General features: G+C 50.1%; 1 protein-coding gene across 29 annotated transcripts in view; it reads right to left on the bottom strand.

Moving 5' to 3' along the window:
- CYRIB (CYFIP related Rac1 interactor B) overlaps positions 1-22760 on the bottom strand; it is a 169468-nt gene that overhangs the window by 126862 nt on the left and 19846 nt on the right. The window contains exon 1 of one of the 29 annotated variants that reach the window (XM_021088615.2): positions 13108-13247. The gene's annotated coding sequence lies outside the window, so the exon portion shown is untranslated. 29 annotated transcript variants of the gene reach the window in all.

Below are 22760 nucleotides of genomic sequence, written 5' to 3'. Positions count from 1 at the left end.
TGCACACACAGGAACAACACACAACACATACCATGGAGCACAGGTGCACACACAGGAACAACACACAACACATACCATGGAGCACAGGTGCACACACAGGAATAGCACACAACACACACCACGGAGCACAGGTGCACACACCACACACCACCAAGCACAGGTGCACACACAGGAACAGCACAGAACACACACCATGGAACACAGGTGCACATACCACATGACACACACCACCAAGCACAGGTGTACACACGGGAAAAGGACAGTTCTCCCGATTCCGCTCGCTATGTCTTCCAGCCACACAAAGGATTTTTTCCTTCCTTTCTGATTCTTTGACCAGACTTACAACACAGAAAACAGGACAAGCTCTACACTTGGGAAAAATTTTAGGGCCCTGGGAAAAAGTCCTAGAAATTAACAAAAAGCATACTTACTCTCACAAAACTCTTCTGATTTTATTTCGAGAACAAGAAGTAGGCTGGTCTTTTCACCACTTAAGAGACAAACCCAGAAGATAGAAATATGTCTCTCCAAGAAGGAAAGCAGTCATCTCAAGACAAGGGTGACTTTCTCCCTCTAGATGGGCAGAGAGAACCCAGACTATGGCTCTAGAAACTGGATCTGATTTTGTGTCCTCTTTAGACTCACAGCATGGGCTCCGGTCCCTTCTCAGTCTCCCAGAACTGTGTGACTTTGGGCCAGTCACCGAACCTCTCCGAGCTCCTGCAGCCTCTGCTGTCAAATGAGGACATTCCTTCAAGAATTATCTACTGTGCCAAGCATGTGGCCATGGGAATAATTCCAGGAATTAAACTGTCTCAGCCACAAAGGGTTCTCATCAATTAGAGGGGCAATTACAGGCAGACAGGCAATTACAATGGAGTAAGAAAAAGACTTACAACAGGGGTGAATACAGGTGCTGGACACTCACAGAAAAGGGTCTTAATTAATTCAGCAGGAGATGGAGAGTGATGGGTATAAGAAAGACTTCCCCAGAGTTCCCAGCGTGGCTCAGTGGTTAACGAATCCGAATAGGAACCATGAGGTTGCAAGTTCCATCCCTGGCCTCACTCGGTGGGTTAAGGATCCAGTATTGCTGTGAGCTGTGGTGTAGTTCGCAGGCGCGGCTTGGATCCTGCATTGCTGTGGCTCTGGCATAGGCTGGCAGCTACAGCTCCGACTGGACCCCTAGCCTGGGAACCTCCATATGCCACGGGTGCGGCCCCAGAAAAGACCAAAAACAAAACAAAACAAAAAAAGACTTCCTAAGAAGGTGATTTTGAAGCTGAGGACTAAAAGACAAGTTAGAATCTGCCCAGCAGGGGAGATCCAAGCAGAACTGGCAGCACAGGCAAAGGCCCGCAGGCCAAATTGCTGGTTCACGAGGTCGAGCACAAGAGGCGGGAAGAGAGATGCAGGATGTGCAGGCAGGTGGGTTGCAGGGGTAACCTGCCTGGACCTGGTGACCTCTTGAGGGCCCTCCCAGCCCTAAGAGCTGACTCTGTGGTCCTCTGAGAGCCCAGATGCTCCTCTTCCCCTGACAGCCCTTTCACCAGCCTGGCCAAGTCCCAGAGCCACTCCAGGCCACAAGGGAAGTCCCAACCAGCCCACGTGGGCCCTCGTTCCTCTTTCTTTTCCCTTCGGGAGTGACTGGGCAGTGACTCATGGAGGGAGCTGTCCTCTGCTTGTCATTTGTTTCTAAAAATAACAACAACGACAACACCCAGGGCTCACACACAGTCAGTCACTTGACCAACAACCTCCTCCACCCAGCCCCAGACCTCGCTGAAGAAATGCTGGAACTGTCTCCCCCAGGACACTTTAAGCCAACCGAGGGCTGACACTGTTTTGGTTATCCTGGTGTCCCCAGAACCTGGTCCTCAAAAATGCACCCAGGGAGTTCCCGTCATGGTGCAATGGGTTAAGAATCTCACTGCAGCAGCTCAGGTTGCTGCAGAGGTGCAGGTTTGATCGCCAGCCCGGTGCAGTGGGTTAAGGATCTGGGGTTGCCAGAGTTGTGGCTCAGGTTCAATCCCTGGCACAGGAACTTCCATATGCTGCAGGTGTGGCCGTTAAAAAAAGAAAAAAGAGAAAAAAAGGAGTTCCCATTGAGGCTCAGTAGGTTAAGAACCCGACTAGTATCCATGAGAATGTGGGTTCGACCCCTGGCCTTGCTCAGTGGGTTAAGGATCCAGTGTTGCCATGAGCTTCGGTGTAGGTCACAGATGCGGCTCGGATCTGGCAGCAGCTGCAGTTCCAGGTTGACCCCTAGCCTAGGAACTTCCATATGCCACAGGTGTGGCCCCAAACAAAAAGAAAAAAAAAATTCTTCATAATTCCCATAGCCTCTTAAACATTTTTATTCACAGATCTATACTCTGTACAAATGAATGCATTTCATCTAAAGGAATTACCTTTAGTGTAGAAGTTCCTTAAATAGAGTCCCTTTTTTCTTAAAGAAAAAAAAAAAAATATGCAGGTCCCTGGCATGATGTTTCTGAAACCACCCCAGAGCAAAACCCAGGTAACAAATAAGGGCACCCAGAAATTCCGGGTCTCAGACACTGAGGGCAACTTTTTCCAGGCTGCTTCATTCAATACTTATTCTGACACTTCCCACGTCCCAATTAATAGGAAACAGACAAAGGAAAACAGGTGTTTTACTCATATCCACCTGGCACAGCCAACTCCCCCAAGTTTGCAAGAATAGCTTATCGCTGAAGAGTTGAAGGCAATGCTTTTCTGCCAGAGAAAGAGCATCTCAAACAGCCTAGCCCAGTGATTCTCACCCCAGCTCAACCAGACTTCACCAGGGGAGGGAGGAAAATCTTCAAAAACACTGCTGCTGGGTCCCGAGCCCGCACAATTAAACACTCTCTAAGGATGAAACACCAGCACTGTCGTTTTCTAAAGATCCCCAGGTGACTGTAGGGCACAAATGGGACTGAGACACATCAGGTAGGATAACTCATTAGTCAAAGGAAGCCCATGGGAAATCTTATCTGGACGTGAAGAAGGCATCGTAATTAAATAAAACAGCAAATGTGAAAGTACCTAACAGGGCCTGTTACCCAGAAGACACTTAATATATGTTAATTAAACCAAAAAATAATAATTCAAATAATTACTCCTGCTCCTTAGTGAATTCATCTTACAATTTTATTGGCTTATTTATCACCTGCTGTTTTTTCCTAGCCGTGATTCATTCTCTCCCTATTAATAAAATTATAAACATATATACCCATAACCCTGTTCAATTACAAGAGCTCTGTAATACGTCCAACTCCTAATGACTTATTTAATAAAAATCTCCCCCAGAACAGTGGCTAAAACATGCTAAACACTCAACCAATGTTAGCTAATTACCACGGTAGTTGTTATTCAGAATTCACGATAATTCTTTTTTAAGATTTTTACTTTTCTATTATAGTTGATTTACAATGCAATGATCCTTCTAACTTAGGCTGGAATTTATATTATTCGGAGGACTTAGCAAGAATGTAAAAAAAAATTACCAGGGCAATGTTTACCAAACTTATGAAAATAGACTGTAAAGAACATCAATTCTTTTTAAAATTTTTTTTTAATTTTTTGTCTTTTTAGGGCCGCATCTACGGCATATGGAGGGTCCCAGGCTAGGGGTCAAATTGGAGCTATAGCTGCCGGTCTACACCACAGCCACAGCAACTCAGTATCTGAGCCGCGTCTGCGACCTACACCACAGCTCATGTGGTGCAGGATCCTTCGCCCACTGAGCAAGGCCAGGGATGGAATCCGCGTACTTCTGGATACTAGTCAGGTTCGTTAACCACTGAGCCACAACGGGAACTCCTCAATTCCTTTTATAAACTCGTGAGAAAATATTCAGTGTGATCACTGCACAGGTAACTAGCTTATCTGCACATTCAAGGGGGCCCTGCAGACACTACTTGTGAACACTCAGCTGTTTCCACAGTCACTTGGAAATGCTAACACTGCAATTAGTTCAAAGTGCTCTCCTAATCCAACTTTTTCCCTACCACTGCCTCCCTGAGCCTCAATTAGGAAAGGCGACTTTCCTATAGGTTCATGTTACCCCTCAGCTCTAACCAAACTGTGTTTGAAAAAAAAGAAATACACTTTCATAAGATGAGGAGGGCTTTTTGGTTTGTTTTTGTCTTTTAGGGCACACCTGCGGCATATGGAGGGTCCCAGGCCAGGGGTCGAATTGGAGCTGTGGCCGCTGGCCTATACCACAGCCACAGCAATGTGGGTTCCGAGCCACATCTGTGACCTACACCACAGCTCATGGCAACACCGGATCCTTAACCCACTGAGCAAGGCCGGGGATCGAACCCGCATCTTCATGGATGCTCATTAGGTTTGCTAATCGCCGAGCCATGACGGGAACTCCAAGATGAGGAGGTTTTATTAAGGACATTTCCAAACCTCTGTGGCCCTGCTTGGATGAATTACCCAGACCTCACCTGTCGGGAGTTCATGTTCAACACGGGAGACATGCACCAGCGAGGCTGGAAGATCTGCTGTGCTTGGTCCAGGATTCACACTGTTACCAGGAGACCTTCCATGGCCCACACCGGGGCAAGCTCCCTTCACTCCCCTCTCCCATCTGTCTCCAAGCGTCTGCCATTTCAGATTTTATTTATTTATTTATTTTTGTCTTTTTAGGGCTGCACCCTCGGAATATGGAGCTTCCCCTGCTAGGGGTTGAATTGGAACTGTAGCCTCTGGCCTACACCACAGTCACAGCAACTCGGGATCCAAGCCACGTCTGCCACCTACACAACGCCGGATCCTTAACCCACTGAGCGAGGCCAGGGATCGAACCCGCAACCTCATGGTTCCTTGTCAGATTCGTTAAGCACTGAGCCACCACGGGAACTCCCACGTCAGGTTTTAAACCAACACACGTGCAAAAGTAACCATGAGGTATGTGGGCTTCGTTACACGTACATTACACATTAACAACAGGTGCCGTGGGTCTGAATGTTCGGGTGCCCTCCAAATTCACACGTTGGAATCCTAGGCCCCCAACGTGATGGTTTTAAGAGGTGGGGCCTTCGGGAGGTCATGAGGGTAGAGCTCTCATGAACAGGATTAGTGCCCTTATAGGCCAGAGCCCAGAGAGCTCCCTCACTCCATGAGCACACAACGCAAGGAGGGCTCTTAGGCGACCACGCTGGCACCCCGATCTCAGATTTTTCAGCCTCCAGAATGGTGGGAAATAAATGCCTGTTGTTGATAAGCTCCCAGTCTGTGGCATTTTTTACAGCAGCCCTGACAACTAAAACAACAAAGCGATCACACGTGGGCCGTAGGCTAGTGATGGCTTGGTTTGCTCAAGAGAATGTCACGCCCGCCACATGCCAGGCAGCTCCGAAGGTGCCAGGGAGATGGAGATGAGGGCAGAGTTCCCATCCCAAAGGGATCTCAGGCTCCAAGGAGAGTGTGGACTGGTCACTGCAACACAGTGTGACCCTGACCAAGGAGACCCAAAGGAGAGGGTCACGGCGCAGCCCGGAATCTTCAGAATCAGAAATTAGAAAACAAAAATAAATACGTAAATAAGGAGATAAACAACTGTGGACAACAGTGTTAAGGTAACTATTGCCGCTCTCATCAATCCCACTGCCCTCTCAAGTCCCGTGACCCAAACTTGACACTTCATCATATGCTGCTTTGTACCAGATGACAACACAGGATCACCACGAATCTTTGTAAAAAAAACCTCAATCATGTTCGAAGTGCAAGAACAGAAAGCGTGCCGGTGGGAGAGCTTCTCTGATGCACACACCCTCTTGCCTGAGAAGGTAACCCTCTAAGCGGAAGGACTCTGACAAAGCTCTGGGGCTCACCTTTTCCCAGATCCAGGGCCTGGGATTTGGGGAGCTACTGCTAGTGAACTGGACCGTTCTCGTTCAAAGATCATAGTTGGCAATATGATCATTATTGATAATATCACTATAATATCACTATTATCACTGCCTGCTACATCCCTTCTCTCCTGGAACAAGGGACCATTTCTAGGGTCAAATTCTCAAGCAGGATAAAAATCCAAAATACAGTTTCTACATTTTGCTTAACCATTCGCCTTGTACGAGCTGAGTTCAGCTAAGATGTAACCGCATCTTACGTTTTCCCAGAATATCATGATCTACTGCTTCTATATTTTACCATGTTTTCAATGAAGCTGTACTACTTGCAACCCTATGTCCAAGTGATAAATTTGCCTTTGACCTTAAGAAATTCTCTGTACTTTAGGGGAAGGTAAGAGATATATATTGGTAAAGATTCGAAAGAGTTTAAAGCTTTAACCAATCATTTCTTTGAACTAATAACATTATTACTGTGTACTTTAATAAGCAGCCTTTTTCTTCTTATGCCAAAGCTCAGCACACCACTGAGTTAAGAAATCTAATCAAAGAGTTCCCATCATGGCTCAGTAGTAATGAACCTGACTAGTATCCATGAGGATGCGGGTTTGATCCCTGGCCTCGCTCAGCTGGTTAAGGATCCGGTGTTGCTGTGAGCCGTGGTGTAGGTCACAGATGCAGCTCAGATCCCATGTTGCTGTGGCGCTGGCCGGCAGCTGCAGCTCCAATTTGACCCCTGAGTACCTCTATATGCTGCTGGTGTGGCCCTAAAATGAAAAAAAAAAAAAAAAATCTGGAGTTCCCGTCATGGCTCAGTGGTTAACGAATCCGACTAGGAACCACAAGGTTGCAGGTTCGATCCCTGGCCTTGCTCAGTGGGTTGAGGATCCTGCATTGCTGTGGCTGTGGTGTAGGCCAGCAGCTATAGCTCCGATTAGACCCCTAGCCTGGGAACCTCCATATGCCGTGGGTGCAGCCCTTGAAAAAGGCAAAAAGACCAAAAAACAAAATTTATTAAGAAGGTGAAGGAGGCAGACATGGAGAACAGACTTGTTGCCAAGGGGGAGGGAGAGGGAGGAAAGGACCAGAAGTTTGGGATTAGCAGGTGCAAACTATCATACATGCATAAACATCAAGGTCCTACTGTTTAGCACAAGGAACTATATTCAATACCCTGTGATTAATCATAATGAAAAAAATACGAAAAAGAATACACATGCATATAATGGAATCACTTTGCTATGCAGCAGAAATTAACGTAACAGAGTATATCAACTATATTTCAATTAAAAAAATAAATAAAGGAGGAAGGAAATAGCCAGACTCAAGCCCATCTCAGTGAAACCTCAACCGTGTGGGCTCACCCTGGCCCTGCCCTTTTCCAACTGGAGAAACGGCAAGAGGCTTCATTAACAGACAAGCAAGGTAAAGACAGTGTTTCTGAAATAGCAGAGAACCAGTTATCAAACACCTTGTCAGTGCAGGGCTGTGTCACCTTAAAGACATCTCCTGATTTCCTTGAAAAAGTGACCCTGGGGAGGTACGAAATGTTATTTGGGGTTGTCTGGTCTACCTGCCTGGTTTTGTAGGTGAGAGAATCTGGAGCATGGAAAGAAAGGAACTTGCCTGCAGCGAAGACAGCAGGATCGCGGCAGTCCGAACCAGCTCTGGAGCTACCGACTCCCAACCGCCCAGGGCTGGTCTCTCAGCTTCCGCCCACTCCCAACTCCTTCAGCTGGTTAACTGCGTCCCAGGGGTCCGCCCTCAGCTCAGGTGTCCCTGCTTCCAGGAGACGTCAAGGATATGCGGTACCTGATGCTCCCCTTTCTCTGAGCACTCCTCCCACCTTACCTGAATGATGACGTCACTCAGGTGCTAGACGCCTCCCTGACCTCTGAGCAACTCTCTGTTCTACTCTGTGTCTTGGACCTGAGCACAGGCGTGACATCGACACGGACACTGGGCAGAGAGCAGAGGGACCACCTCGACTCAAGTTGCCAGAGAATTTCCCAGCTTTAGCAAAGCAGGTGCCAAGTCCTGGGAAACTCTGCAGTCTCAAGCAATCCAGGACAGAGGGCCAACCGATGCCAACAAGTGAGACGGCCTGCTCCCCACGTCCCCTCCTCTAACCATCCTCTGTCAACCAAGCCCAGCCCAGAGCCCTGTCTGTGCCATGATGACAGAACCTTCTGCAGTGATGGAGATGGGTCTATATCGACACTGCCCAATATGGTAGCACCAGATCCACATGGCTTTGGAGCACCTCAACTCTAGCAGGAGAACCGAGACTGAATTGTACGTAAGCTTCAATTCTACGTAAACAGCCCCACGTGGCTCGCAGTTTTGGTATGGAACAGCTCGGCTCTGTTTTTACATAATGGGAACTGCGGTCCATCTCTGTGCACAGGCATGAGCGCCGGAGGCAGACTGACCTTTGTCCGGATCTGGACTCAGTCATTTGAAAGCGTGTCACAACTCCTTAGGGAAGCTTGTTTCTCCATCTGTAATCCTTCCAAATTTACTATGAGACAATGTTCAGAAAGTGGCCGGCCCACAGTAGAACTTCAAGAAACAAGGTTTCCGTAGACGCAGAGAAACCAAGTCTATGTAAAAATGTGAGAAAGACTTGATTTTGGACCAAACAGAGGGCAAGAGCATCATCTCGGCCAGATCTCCAATATCCCTGTGAGGTTCAAGTGCGGGTTCTAAACGGCCTGGGGCTGGGTGTCGCTGAGCTGCACTGGGAGACACTGCGTTAGGTCACCCGAACGTGGCCTTCAACAGTCCCGCGGGCAGGGACCCAGGCCCTTCCCAGAGCAGGAAGAGGCAATGCCCAGAGGAAGCCCAGGTGCCCCCGCAGTGCTCAGGTGCACCCCAGGCTGGTCACTGGTGCCCAGGGGCAAGGGAAGGAGGGGACAGCCCACATCCTGCATGTCTACAGAGAATGCCACCCTTGCTGCCTCTCACAAGGGTTGCACACAGTAATGAGCTGGGAACCAGGAGCAGCTGCGAAGCCCCTGAGGCATCCAGTTTCCTGGAAGCTCTCCCTCGGCTTTAATGAATCCATCTCCTTGGCAGGAATGGGCAGCGGGTCCCAGGAGAAGCAGGCTGAGCTTCGGAACCACGTGGGGAGCTTTCTAGAAACACCATTTCCCAGACTGGGAATCTATTTGCCGAAAGCTCCCAGGTGCCTACACTGCTTGGCTGGGACTTGGTATTTGTCATCTGAGGGCCTGGGAAGGTGGCTCTGATGACCAGCCACAGTGGGGACTATGGGGAGCTTTCTAGAAACACCATTTCCCAGACTGGGAATCTATTTGCCGAAAGCTCCCAGGTGCCTACACTGCTTGGCTGGGACTTGGTATTTGTCATCTGAGGGCCTGGGAAGGTGGCTCTGATGACCAGCCACAGTGGGGACTATCTATCTACGGCAGCCCTAGGGCTGGGGAAGAAGTCCCCTTGTTTACAAGTCCCTCCGTCTGGCTGCAGGGACAACAGGCAGATGGCGGCTGCACCCTCAAACCAGAGCCGGGACTCAACTTGCTCCCCCCTTGTGCCCCAACTGGCCGAGAAGGCGTTTCCGGTTCACCAGGACCAACGCGTCCCACGTCTCACGTGTGGCATCGGTGGGGGAGGGTCCTTCCACCCCAAGAGCCCCGAGCAGCCCAGGGCAGAAGCCCTGCTCCACACACCTCTCCGCCCTCGTGTCGCAGGGCTGGACCCGGCACAGAGGAAACCCACAATAAATGCTATTATTATGGTCGTTACACTCATTTCACCGAAAAGGAAACCAGCATCTAGAGACGGTATGACTCACCAAGCCCCACGATGCTGGGGCAGGGCTGGGACAGGAACTCTGGGCTCCCGGCTTCACTCCCTTTCTGATGCCCCAGGTTGTGCTCCCCCCCACCCTGTGCACCTTTACCCACGCCCTTTTCCCTCCCGCCCACAGCCAAGATGCAGGCTCTGACCTTCGGGGTAAACGCTCACTCATCTCCTCAGGCTCGAATTTATAGGGCCCTGCGCATCCTCAAAACAGTCCCCAGGGTTTCTAAGAACGCCCCTTAGATACTACACAGCGGGGTGCTTTTAGCACAACTTTGGAGCCTGACATCCCCTGGCCACTGAGGAGCTGGGCGATCCTGGACACATGTCTTAACCTCTCTGGGCTCAGCTTCCTCGGCTGTAAAGCGGGGAATGGTGACATTTAGCACTTAGGTATGTGGTGAGGATTATTAAGTGTGGATTATCCAAAGGAGTGGATCGGCAGGCACCTTGGGCAGCCTGGCCGGGGGGCAGGGGCAGGGGGGGTACTAACAGCTGGCAGGGATTTCTCCGGTGGCAGCCCCACCCCTCCCATCACCTGCTCCACACTCCAGATTCAGGCCCACAGAAGCCTCCAAACTGTGTGCCCTTGTGCCTCCTTTCTCTTCTCAAGGCCACCCTGGGCCAGCTGACCCACCCCACCGCCCCTGGCCTGTCCTGTCCTCTTGGGTGCCCGCGCCACCCTGGAGGACCAGGTGACTTACCATGTGGCTGGAAGCACCATGTCATTCCCCCCCCAATCTCCGGGTCCCCCAGAACAATAAACAAGAAGTAACTCTTTCTATTCCTCATTCTAGACTTCCTTTTCTATTTATTTAGTCTTTTTAGGGCCACACCCAAGATACATGGAGGTTCCCAGGCTAGGGGTCCAATCAGAGCTGCAGCCGCTGGCTACGCCAGTGCTCACGGCAACACCGCATCCTTACTTAACCTACTGAGAGAGGCCAGGGATCAAACCTGCATCCTCATGGATGCGAGTCAGATTCATTTCCACAGAGCCACAATGGGACCTCCAGACTTCCTTAATTAAAGTGAAATAAACCTGAATCGCTCACAGGAAGAACAACAACAAAGAATTTAGGTGCAAAGAGAGTAAGGGTGGGCTGAGGTGGCCTCATCAAGCCCCAGAGGAAGGGGCAGAGGCTGTGAATAACCACACAGCCCAGCGGAGGGCGCGCAGAGAAAACTGCCAACAGCAATTGCCCTTGCCTTTCTCCACGGACCTCCACAGAAATCAATGGCACATGCGCTCTGCAGGAGGCCCTCTGGAAATCACTCATACCGGGCGGGAAAGGGCTTCGATCTGGAGCCGCCCTCCCCCAGAGCTCCCAGTCCTCCCCCAGCATCCAGCTAGGGAAGGATCAACACCAGACACGGTGGAAGCATCCAGAAAGTACTCTGATGGGTGTCAGCTAAGGGGTGTGAAGAAGGCAAGTAACATACTGAGAGATTCAGAAGAGGAATAAGCACCTTGATGAATGTTTGCTAGAGGGAGGGAAGGAGGGCCCGAGCCCTGTGGCCGTGGTACCTAGGACAGGCCATGGAACCACAGCCCCCTCCTCCCGCTGGGCCTCCCACTCCATCCAAGTTCAGGCCACCAATGCCACAGAAGCCTCCCTGACCAGGCAAAACGAAACCTCTGGGGCCCTGCTCTGTCCAGGCTTCGGCCCCTCTGGGAATGGCACCAGTGTCCTCTGGGGCTGCCCCTGACAACCCCCCCCCCCCCACACACATGCACAATGTGCTCCAGGAGCTGTCAAAGCATAGAATCCAGAATCAATGGCTGCTTCAAGAACAAGCACGTGGGATGTTCCCGATGTGATGCATCCGACCAGTATCCATGAAGACAGGTTCCATCCCTGGCCCCACTCAGTGGGTTAAGGATCTGGGGTTGCCGTGAGCTGTAGTGCAGGTCACAGACATGGCTCGGATCCCTCTTGCTGTGGCTGTGGCGTAGGCCAGCAGCTACAACTCCGATTAGACCCCCTAGCCTGGGAACATCCATATGCCACAGGTGAGGCACTAAAAAGCAAAAAACAAAACAAAAAAAGCAAAACAAGCATGTGACCAAAACTAGCCAATAAGAGCCCTCTTGAGGGTTGAGAATGGTCATGTGACCCTAACTGGCCAATAAGAACCTTCTCTGGCACTATGACTGCAGCCACCAGGAAAGGGTATGCTTTTCCCCCCATGTGGTTGTTGACATAAGAGTTGAAAGCCTGCATCTAAGGTGCTGGCAGCCTCTTGCCATCCAACAGGGAGAGGCCACCTGAGAAACAAGGAGGGGGAAAGGCAAAGCCAAGAGACAGAGGGAGACAAAACCTAGCCAGCATAACCCAGTAAATGTCAACCTTTTTCAAACCTAAGCCAGCTTGAGTTTGGTTTCTGTCACTTGCGGCCCAGAGCACTGACTGGTACATTTCCTCAGTGGGTGCATGAGAAGATGCCGGTTGCTTCCAGGCCCCATTTCCTGCCCTGGCTGCCATTTCATGTGACTTGGTGGCTTGCGGATGGCACCTGGGAGGCTGGCTCTAGGCCCCGTACCCTCCGCTTCCTGCAAACACAGCATCACTCTCACTGGACCCCCGGACTCTGGTCTCTTGCCCTCCATCTCCCTTGCTGCCCCTGGGTACCTCTTCCAACACAGAGATCCTGCAGTGGCCCCTTCTGTGATGATGCAAGTTCCTTTAATGCAGCTCACAAGGCTGCCATCACAGGCCCGAGCACCTCTGGTCCAGCCACGCAGACCTACGCCACCAGCTATGAACAGTGCTCTCGAATCACCCCACTGACCCCCTAAGCTCTTCAAGGACAAGGGTGACCACTCGTGCTCTGTAACCCACATCCTGTCTGCTGGGGTCAGAGCCCCCAGTCTTCACAGGGCTTAAGTCAATGTTGAAAGAACGCATAAATGCCACCGCCTCCCGCCTCCCCCGCAGAGGACAAGCAAGGCCCTCCCAAAAGCTTTCAGAAACCCCCTGAGGCCAAAGGGAGGCTCTGAGTCAAGCCTTTGTTATGTACATTAAAGTCCCCCCCACCCGGCCCCATCCCCATTTTATCTAAAAAATCAGCCAGCTGTGAAAATTTCATCCAAAACCATAGAAAACAGTCTGTGGACAAAACTCCTCTTGACACTGAATCTAAACTGACAGCACTTATAAAACACTATACAGAGAGGTCATTCAAGAGGCGCTTTAGAGAACCTCCAGTGCCACCTTCCCATTTTACAGAAGTGGAAACTGAGATTCCAAGAAGGGAAATGACACCCTGGTCACACAGCCAGGAGGCAGAGAAGCCAGGACAAGTGCCGCAGGGTTCTCTGCTTTCTGCGGCTCACCTCCCCCCACCCCCGTGACAATGTATAAACGATAATCTTATCTCCATTTCACTTTAGCACATCACTCATTCATACCTGCTCACGTAACTGTGGGAGCCCTGGAGAAGTTCTGCATGCATCTTTCGCTCTTTGCACCACATCACACTGGGTGTCTGAAAAATGCAGTCTCTGTTTCCCGGCAGAGCTGCTGGAGCTTTCCAGGCCTTAGACTTTGTGTGGTTTCTCACCCTCTCTGCTGCCCATAAACAACACCAAAGGGGAGGGCCGGCGGGGGGCGGGGGGTGTGCAACACAGACAATAACAGCTGCTGGTTGTGCAATGAGAAGCAGTCTCTACTTCCTAATGTGGGCCCAGGCAGTGGGGGATGGCGAGGTGGGGGCGGGGATGCTCTGTAAAAGTGTCTACCCTCCCCTGGACCGTGTATATTCCATTCATCTGTAAAGAGAAAGCATCCTGCAAGGGCACAGTGATTTCAGAAACAGCCTGGAGTTTGAATTTCTGGCTGCTCTTTTCACTCACTGTGTGACCTTGGACAAGGCGCTTAACCTCTCTGAGCCTCGGTTTATCTTCAAAAGATGGCAGAAACGTCATCCACGGAACAGCGCTGGAGTCCCTCAAGCTCTACTTTAGGGCTTGGCCACTCTGCTGACCCAGGTCATCACCTTAAATTTGCTACGTTTTCCCCGCTCCCGCTGCCCATCAACTCTTCAACTCACGCGGCACGATTCTCACCAACTCACTCAGCCCAGCCCGGCCAATGCCAACTCACCCATACCCGCTTTGGCACAGTCAGGTCCTAAGTGGCTGCCTTCCTGCCTGGGGACCCTCTGCTCACTGGCCAGATCTCCCCCACCGCCAAGTCCCTGTCAGCTCCAGGGTCCAGCTCTCTACAACCTGGTCACCCAGGTCTGGCCTCGAAGCCCCACAGTCAAGTTTCTCTGCCGAGGCCTGACCACCTCTAATGGTCACCATAAAATGACTCACTTTTTACCTCGTGGGACCCAATGGAATTTAAAGTCACTAAAGTCTTACGCAGCCCTTTCTCACGCAGAAGGTGTGATGCCCGCAAGATTCCTTGACCTGTCTCTGTCCGAAATTAAGCTTGTGTCCTGGTTACCGCTGTCACTGAGAAAACAAGAGGAGCCTGCCTGCCCACCAAGCCCAGCCTGGATGATGAGGCTTTCCGGCTGGATCTCATTTCTGTCCAGCCTGCCTCCCCTCCCCCAACTCCTTCTGGGCTGACATCTAACTATAGACCTAACCTTCAGTGCTCCCCAGGGCCCAACACCCCACCCCACCCCACCCCACCCCCGCCCAGTGAGGAGTCTAGACAGGCTCAGACGTGGGGTGGGGGGGAGCGGAGAGAAGACCTCATAAGCAGAAGCTGGAACCGGGTGGGGATGCTATGGGGTAAAGTAGAAACGCATAGCGAGCTAACCCTTTGACTTACCTGTGTCTAGATGACCTGAGCTTTCTACCTCATTGCTTCTATTAAAAGTACCAACATCGGAGTTCTCGGTGTGGCTCAGTGGTTAATGAATCCGACTAGGAACCATGAGGTTGTGAGTTCAATCCCTGGCCTCACTCAGTGGGTTAAGGATCCGGCGTTGCCGTGAGCTGTGATGTAAGTTGCAGACACAGCTCGGATCCCGAGTTGCTGTGGCTGTGGTGTAAGCCAGCAGCTATGGCTCCGATTCAACCCCTAGCCTGGGGACCTCCATATGCCACGGGTGCGGCCCCAGAGAAGACAAATAAATAAATAAATAAAAGTATCAACGTCAGGTCTCACCCAGTGGGAAACCCCAAATTTTAGCAAATGCCCAAAACACACCTGAGGATAACAGAACGTAGGATGGGTCAAGGATCACGAATCGAGAACCCCAATAGACTGTGAACAATAATTTCATGAGTTGTGGGGCTTATGCTGGGGTCAGAGGGGACCCCTCATAAAGGGCCGGTAGGAATGAAAAATAGTGCAACCACTTTGGAAAACAATTTGGCAGTTTAAAAAGTTAAATATAAAAATCCGCACAACCCCAAAAAGACTACGCCCAGGTTTATAACCAGGAGAAATGAAAATCCATGTTCACACAAAAGCTTGCACACGAATGCTCGTAGCAGTATTTATCATAATAGTCCCAAACAAAACAATACAGATGAACACCAGCTGCTGAGTGGAGAGAGAATGTGATACAGCCACACAACAGAATCTATTTCTACAGTAAAAAAGAACGAAGGAGTTACCCACGATAGCCAAGACATGGCAACAACCTAAATGTCCATCGACAGATGAATGGATTAAGATGCGGTATATATATACAAATGGAATACAACTCAGTCATAAAAAAGAATGAAATAATGCCACCTTGCAGCAACATGGATGCAATTAAAGATTCTCATACTAAGTGAAGTAAGTCAGAAAGAGAAAAATACCATATCACTTATATGTGGAATATAAAATGTGGCACAAATGAATCTATCTACAAAACAGAAACAGACTCATAGACATAGAGAATAGACTTGTGGTTGCCAAGGGGGAAGATGGAGGGAGTAGAATGGACTGGGAGTTTAGGGGTGAGTCCATGCAAACTATTGCCTTTAGAATGAATAAGCAACGAGGTTCTACTTGTAAAGTACAGGGGACTGTATCTAGTCTCTTGGGATAGACCATGATGGAAGATAAAATAAGAAAGGGAATGTGTGTGTGTTTACTTATATATTTATATGTATGACTGGTCACTTTGCTGCATAGCAGATTTACAACATTGTAAATCAACCATAATTTTTAAAAAATTAAGAAAAAAAGGAACAAGGAGTTCCCATAGTGGCTCAGTGGAAATGAATCTGACTAGTAACCATGAGGATGCAGGTTTGATCCCTGGCCTCCCTCAGTGGGTTAAGGATCTAGCGTTGTCATGACCTGTGTGGTGTAGGTGGCAGACGAGGCTCAGATCTGGCGTCACTGTGGCTGTAGCTATAGCTCCGATTCAACTCCTAGCCTAGGAACCTCCATACGCCACAGGCGTGGCCCTAAAAAGAAAAAAAGGAAAAAAAAAAAGGAAAAAAGGAACGAAGTGCTAACACACTCAACAACATGGATGAACCTCAAAAACATTATGCCCAGTAAAAGAAGCCAGACATAGGAAATCATATATTCCACTTATATGAGATGCCCCAAAGGCAAGTTTACAGAAGAATTTATGGAGACAAAAAGTAGATTAGTGGTTACCTGGAGCTGAGGACAGAGGGTGTCTGTAAATGGACAGGAAGGGACACTCAATGGGGTGCAAAAATGTTCTAAAAACCATCTTATGGCCATCGCTGCACCACTGGTACAGTGACAAAAAAATCACTGAATTGTACACGTGACATGGGAAGATCTTGATGATGCATTAAGTATACCTTGCCTCAGTTTCCTATGGCTGCTGTAACAAATTACCACAAATTTAGTGGCTTAACATAACACAAATGTATTGTCTTGCAATTCTGGAGATCAGAAATCCAGACTGGGCTTCCCTGGGTTGAGATCAAGGCATCAGCAGAACCAGACTCCCTCCAGAGGCGCGAGGGGGGAACCTGTTCTCCCTTCCTGGTGGAGGCCAGCATGCCTTGGTTCCTGGCCCCTCCTCCAGCTTCAAAGCCAGCACTGTTAGCATCCTCAGATCTCCGACTCAGACGCTCTGCTTCCATCATCAGACCTCCTTCTCTGACTCTACCCCTCCATCTCCCTCTTTCAAGATGATCTCCCATCTCAAGATGCTTACCTCGAGTTCCCGTTGTGGCGCAGCGGTAACAAACCTGACTAGCATCCATGAGGATACAGGTTCAATTCCTGGCCCCGCTCAGTGGGTTAAGAATCCAGCATTGCCATGAGCTGTGGTGTAGGTTGCAGATGTGGCTCGGATCTGGCATAGCTGTGGCTGTGGTGTAGGCTGGCAGCTACAGCTCCAACTGGACCCCTAGCCTGGGAACTTCCATGTGCCTCGGGTACGGCCCTAAAAAAAAAGGACCCTTAACTCAGTCATATCAGCCAAGTTCCTTTTGCCATGGAAGGTGAGTATTCACCAGTTCTGGCGATGGGGACACGGTCATCTTTGGCAGGTCATGACTGTGTCTACCATATACCTCAATAAAGCTGTTAACAAAAACAAAAACAAAAACCAGCCAGTGCGGGATGTGGGCAGCGGGTGACCTGTCTGGAAGCAGCCCTGGGGAGCCCTGTCCTAGGGCCGCACATGCGGCATAAACAAACTGAAAGGGTCCTCATTTTGGCTTCAAAACTGAGGAGGGAAGGGGGCCAGAGAATGATAACTCCTGGAAAGAAGACCTGGACACCTAGTCAAGTTCCAGAAGAGGAAGGGGATGGGGAGAGGAGCAGAAATGCCTTTAGTTTCCACCCACTGCACACCCCCAACCCCCTTATCAATTCTAAAGAAGAGGAGAAGTTTCATGTCTGCATAGGTAGGAGTCTCCCGGTGTTCTGAAATTTCCATCTCATGGATTACTTTAAAAGAACCTAAGGCTAGTTCCCAGATGCTCTCTGGTTTTGGCACGCGCCTAAATCAGTATGTAAGGAGCCAGTGGGAGTCAGTTGCTCAGCAGGCAGGTTGTCCTCATCAAAGCAGCCAGGGCTGGGCTCTGCGCGGGTGGCGGGCTGCGCCCAGAGCACGGCGGCCTGGTGACCGCTCACCCTTCACGCCTTCCGGTAACCCTGCCAAGCGTCACCGCTCTGCCTGGTCCTCACCAAGGTCAGGGCCCTTCCCAGCAAATGACAATGGTGTTTTCTTTTCAGTCTCTTCTACTAGGCTGTGCTCCCTGCATGCCTAGCTCAGTGTGGGCACAAAGCAGGTATGCAGTAAACACGTGGATATACATGCAGCTGTCTGCATACACTGTACGTGCATGTTACATGTACAGAAACATGTGTTTTATTTGTAGCATGCAATTGGCATCAAGATATACTTATTTTCACATACATGCACATGCACATATATTCATGTTTTACGCTATTTATACATACATTTATATAGAAAACACACGCATTCAGTGAATGCTATATCTGTGTATATGAGTATGTCTATGTATGTACATGTGCAAAGGACAAGCTTGGCACAGACTAGAGGAATTTAATTCAGACCAACACTTTTTTTTTTCTTCTTTTCTTTTTAGGGCTGCATCTGTGGCATATGGAAATTCCAGGCTCAGGGTTGAATCAGAGCTACAGCTGCCGGCCTACACCACAGCCACAGCAATGCCAGATCTGAGCCATAGCTGCAACCTACACCACAGTTTGTGGCAATGCCAGATCCTTAACATACTGAGCAAGGCCAGGGATCGAACCTGCAACCTCATCGATACTAGTCGGGTTCATAACCTGCTGACTCACAATGGGAACTCCCAGACCAATACCTTTGAAAGGGGGCAATGACAATGGAAGTAAAGCAGATAGACTGCACCTAAGGACAGGTTACAGCTGCTGTGATTAAACATGAATCTGGCTCTGAGCTTCCTGGCAGCCAGAGCAAAGAGGAATACAGAGCAAGGAGGGAGAACAACCTTTCCTCGATGGGAACACAGCTTTTCTTGGTTGTCCCTAAATTCTGCAGGTCAAAGGTGGGGCTCTTCTGGCAGGCAAGGCTGGGATGACATTAAGGCAGCCACGGGAGTTCCCATGGTGGCTCAGCAGGAACGAATCTGACTAGTGTTCATGAGGTTGCAGGTTTGATCCCTGGCCTCACTCAGTGGGTTAAGCATCTGGTATTGCCGTGAGCTGTGGTGTAGGTCACAGACGTGGCTTGGATCTGGCATGGCTATGACTGTGGCCAGCGGCTACAGCTCCGATTCGACCTCTAGCTTGGGAACCTCCATATGCCTCGGGTGCAGCCCTAAAAAGACCAAAAAAAGAAAGGCAGCCTCGGAACTCATCACGCTCCTTACAAGAACTCCACATTGTCCCTTACAAACGTGTCCCTCATCTAGCTCTACGAGTGACCAAACTAATAGAAACGGGGATTCCTCGACAACTATGTCTTTCTTCCTCCCTCTCCATTATCCACTTCACACACAGTAAACTAATCACACGTGCTAGCCATTCCATTTCCCAAACTGTTCTCAAATTCATTCTCTCTTTTCAACACCCAGTCCCACTGCCTTACTACCGGTCTCAGAAACACTTCCCAAGGTGTCCCTGCCTCTAGGCTGGCTCTTCTCCCCAATGTCACCATAGTGATTTTTCTAGAAATGGTACATTTCTGCACTGCTCTTCTTCCAACCCTCTCATGAGTGGCCTCGTTCCGCCCTGTCCTGCTGGGTAGAGGGCACACAGTCTGGCAGAACTATCTCTCTTTGCAGGCAGCTCCCAGCTGGCCTAGGCAAGCAGCCCCAGGGGTCCTAATTCCTTTGTCACAGTGGGCAATACAAGGAGGCAGGAACCCAAGCCTAAGCCAATCAGCACGCATTCTCCTGGCCATGGGGATTGGCTCCAGGGTGTGCACGTGACCTAAGGTGGTCCAATGAGAATTGTGGAAGAGAATTAGACGTGAAGGCTGGAATAGCTGCGGCCTCATTGCCACCCACGAGGGAGGAAGCCTGAGGAGGATGTTCACCCGGGAGGGCAGAGCTGAGAGAACAGCAGAGAAATGGGCCAGTGCCCAGATCAAACTGCACCTAAAGCTTGCCATACCCCTGGATGTTTCAGTTGCATGTATTCATAAATTCCTTTCCCTAGCTGAGCTGGCTTGAGTTTACTGCTATCACCAATCAGAAGTAGGAGTTCCCGTCATGGCTCAGTGGTTAACAAATCCGACTAGGAACCATGAGGTTGCGGGTTCGATCCCTGACCTTGCTCAGTGCGTTAAGGATCCAGCGTTGCTGTGAGCTGTGGTGTGGATCTCAGACACAGCTCGGATCCCGCGTTGCTGTGGCTCTGGCGTAGGCCGGTGGCTACAGCTCCGATTAGACCCCTAGCCTGGGAATCTCCATATGCTGTGGCAGTGGCCCAAGAAATGGCAAAAGGACAAAAAAAAAAAAAAAAAAAAAATCAGAAGTACATCTATTTGCTATAATCTTCAACACAAAGTACAAATTCTAGCATAGTGTACAACCGGGGATTGGCAAAACGAACTACGGTGGGCTAAATCAGGTCCACCACCTGCTTCTATCAATAAAGTTTTATTGGAACATGGTCACACCCACTCACTCATGGATTGTCTCAGGATGCTTGGGCAGCCCGATGGCAGAGTAGAGCCGTTGTGACAGAGACCACCTGGCCTATAAAACCTAGAAATCTACCATCTGGTTCTTTATAGAAGACATTTGCTGACCACTGGCATCCAGGTCATCCTGCCTTCCCTTCCTAACTGACCAGCCACCACCCTCTCCCTGCCTGTAACACCTATTATCTCCCTGGCTCGGATGCTCTGAGCAGAAACAGAGCAGAAACACCTTCTTCTGTCAGCGTAGTCTGCTAGCTCACTCCTTGCACCCTACCATCAGCTCCAGTATCACCTCTTCTTTGCAGGTTCTCATCAAGGTCAAGAGTGTCTTGTGCAATGGCAGTGGCTTTGCCTGCCCCTCTTCTTCCACCAGCCTGGGCAGAAAGACCCACCCATGTGTCCATCTCCACCTTTGCACTGGAGGCACCTGATCTGCATCCCTGTCCTTCCAAGAACAATGCCTGACACAGAGTAGGTGACCTGATGTTTATGGACCTGCACTGCAGTGGACCAGAGATCAGGCTAGGTGGCACTGACACCCCAAAAAGGGAGGCAGGAGAAGGGAAGCATCCAGAGTGAGCTCACCCATCTCACCATGTTGGGTCCACCTTAGGGACTGGGTGCCTTACTCTGACCTCGGAGGTACTGTCAGTCAGGGTTGCTAATCACAGACAGCAGAAAAGAAAAAAGGGAATTGGATGAGAAAATAATGGGAAACTCCCAGAATCATCAGCCACTCTGGGAACCAGGCTGGGATAAGGAACCAGGGAAGACTGGGCAGAGGGGAGACGTGGCCAAGGTCATGTCACATGATGTTCGTGGGATACTCTTTGACTCTGAGGAAGCTCCAACTGAGCTCCATTGTTGCAGCGCTCAAGCCGGAATCTAAGTTGTGGGCCTGCATGGATGCCATAGACCAGGGCCCAAGCAGCTGGAGGTGGGAAAAATGCACATCTGGTCCACCTTAGCTTCTGTACTGAGAGGTAGAGCTCTGCTTCTCTCAAGACTTACATCTTGGGGATGCCCCCAAACAGGAAAGTAAGTAGAATGCTGAGCACCCCAAAATATAGAAAATGCCCAATTCACTCAACTGTGGAGTTAGGTGACTCCACCTCCACGAGACCTATCTCACCATGCCTGGTCCACAAGGCAGACCCAGGGGCTCCCAGGGCAGCGGAAGTGAGCGAGGCCTCTGCCCAGCTACACAGCCCCAGAGCCAAGTGTGAACAAAGGAAGTGTTTCTTCATCTCTCGCCACAGAGAGCAAGTGTCGAGCAGAAGTTCAAGCCCTGTTATTGCAAAACACGTCAAGCAAGTAGCGAAAGGTCATTTCCGGAAACATCCCTCTCTCTGCCCTCTGAAGATACGAGGCTTCAGCTGTACCCTGGATAACTTAATGGGCATTAACTGGAGATCATTCATTCATTCCGCGAACTGTCCCAAGACTCTGATTTGCCAGGCCCCATGCTGGGCTCTAGGGTTACAAAGATGAATCAGTTGGAATTCCTGTTGTGGCTCAACAGGTTATAAACCCAACTAGCATCCATGAGGATGCAGGTCCAATCCCTGTCTGCGCTCAGTGGGTTAAGGATCCAGCGTTGCCATGAGCTGTGGTGTAGGTCACAGATGCGGCCTGGATCCCGCATTGCTGTAGCTGTGGTGTAGGCCAGCAGCTATGGCTCCAATTCGACCCCTGGCCTGGGAACTTCCATGTGCCACAGATGTGGCCCTGAAAAGCCAAAAAAAAAAAGAGCAAGGTTTGCTTTGGGGATGGCAACTATAGTGAGGGGTTAGAGGTTAGTGATTTCAATATGAGCTGCAGAGCTTTCTTAGCAATTGTGGGGCCTCACTCTGTTTACACAACACACACACACGATGAGCTACCTCCTTAGTCTGCCACCAGCCTTAGGACCGTGGTCCTGAGCACAAAGTCAGAATGTCCAAATCTGCATCCCGTTAGGAGGGGCTGCTGGCTCCTGAGTTGGTTTAAAATAACCAGCTCTGGGCAGTCTCCTTCCCCGAGCAGGGGTGAGGTTGGGGTGAGGACAAAAGGCAGAGACAGACATGTCACAGGGCTATCTGTGCCCTTAGGCAGACCCTAGCTCCTGGCAACAGCTGGTCCTCAGGAAAGTGGGAGATAAAGTTTGTCCCTCCTCTACCGTCCACAAATCATAATCCTAACACCTGCCACTCATCCTACACTTCCTGGTTTATAAAAACACTGTTACACGCATTCTCTCGGTCACCATGCATTCCCCGAACACCTGCTACACGTGCTCTGCTGAAAGCTAGGAATCCAAAAAGTAGGAAGATGCAGCCCCTCTCTACCCTCCTGGATGCCACTTCCTCTGGGAAGCCCTCCTTGATTTCTCAGGCTGGGTTCCATGTCACCCACCCCAGCATGTCCCCCCACCCCAGCTTCCTGTATCATCACTGTCTGGCCCTCCATCTAACCCCCCTGGCTTAGATGGAAAAGGGAATCCGCTACCTCCTACACCGCTGTACCTCAGAGCCC

The sequence above is a fragment of the Sus scrofa genome, chromosome 4 (genome assembly GCF_054392235.1).
Source record: "Sus scrofa isolate SSC_HxYL_T2T_F1_AM1 chromosome 4, Sscrofa_HxYL_maternal_Yorkshire_Landrace_v2.0, whole genome shotgun sequence".
NCBI lineage: Eukaryota > Metazoa > Chordata > Mammalia > Artiodactyla > Suidae > Sus > Sus scrofa.
This window is presented reverse-complemented; position numbering and strand designations above follow the sequence as displayed.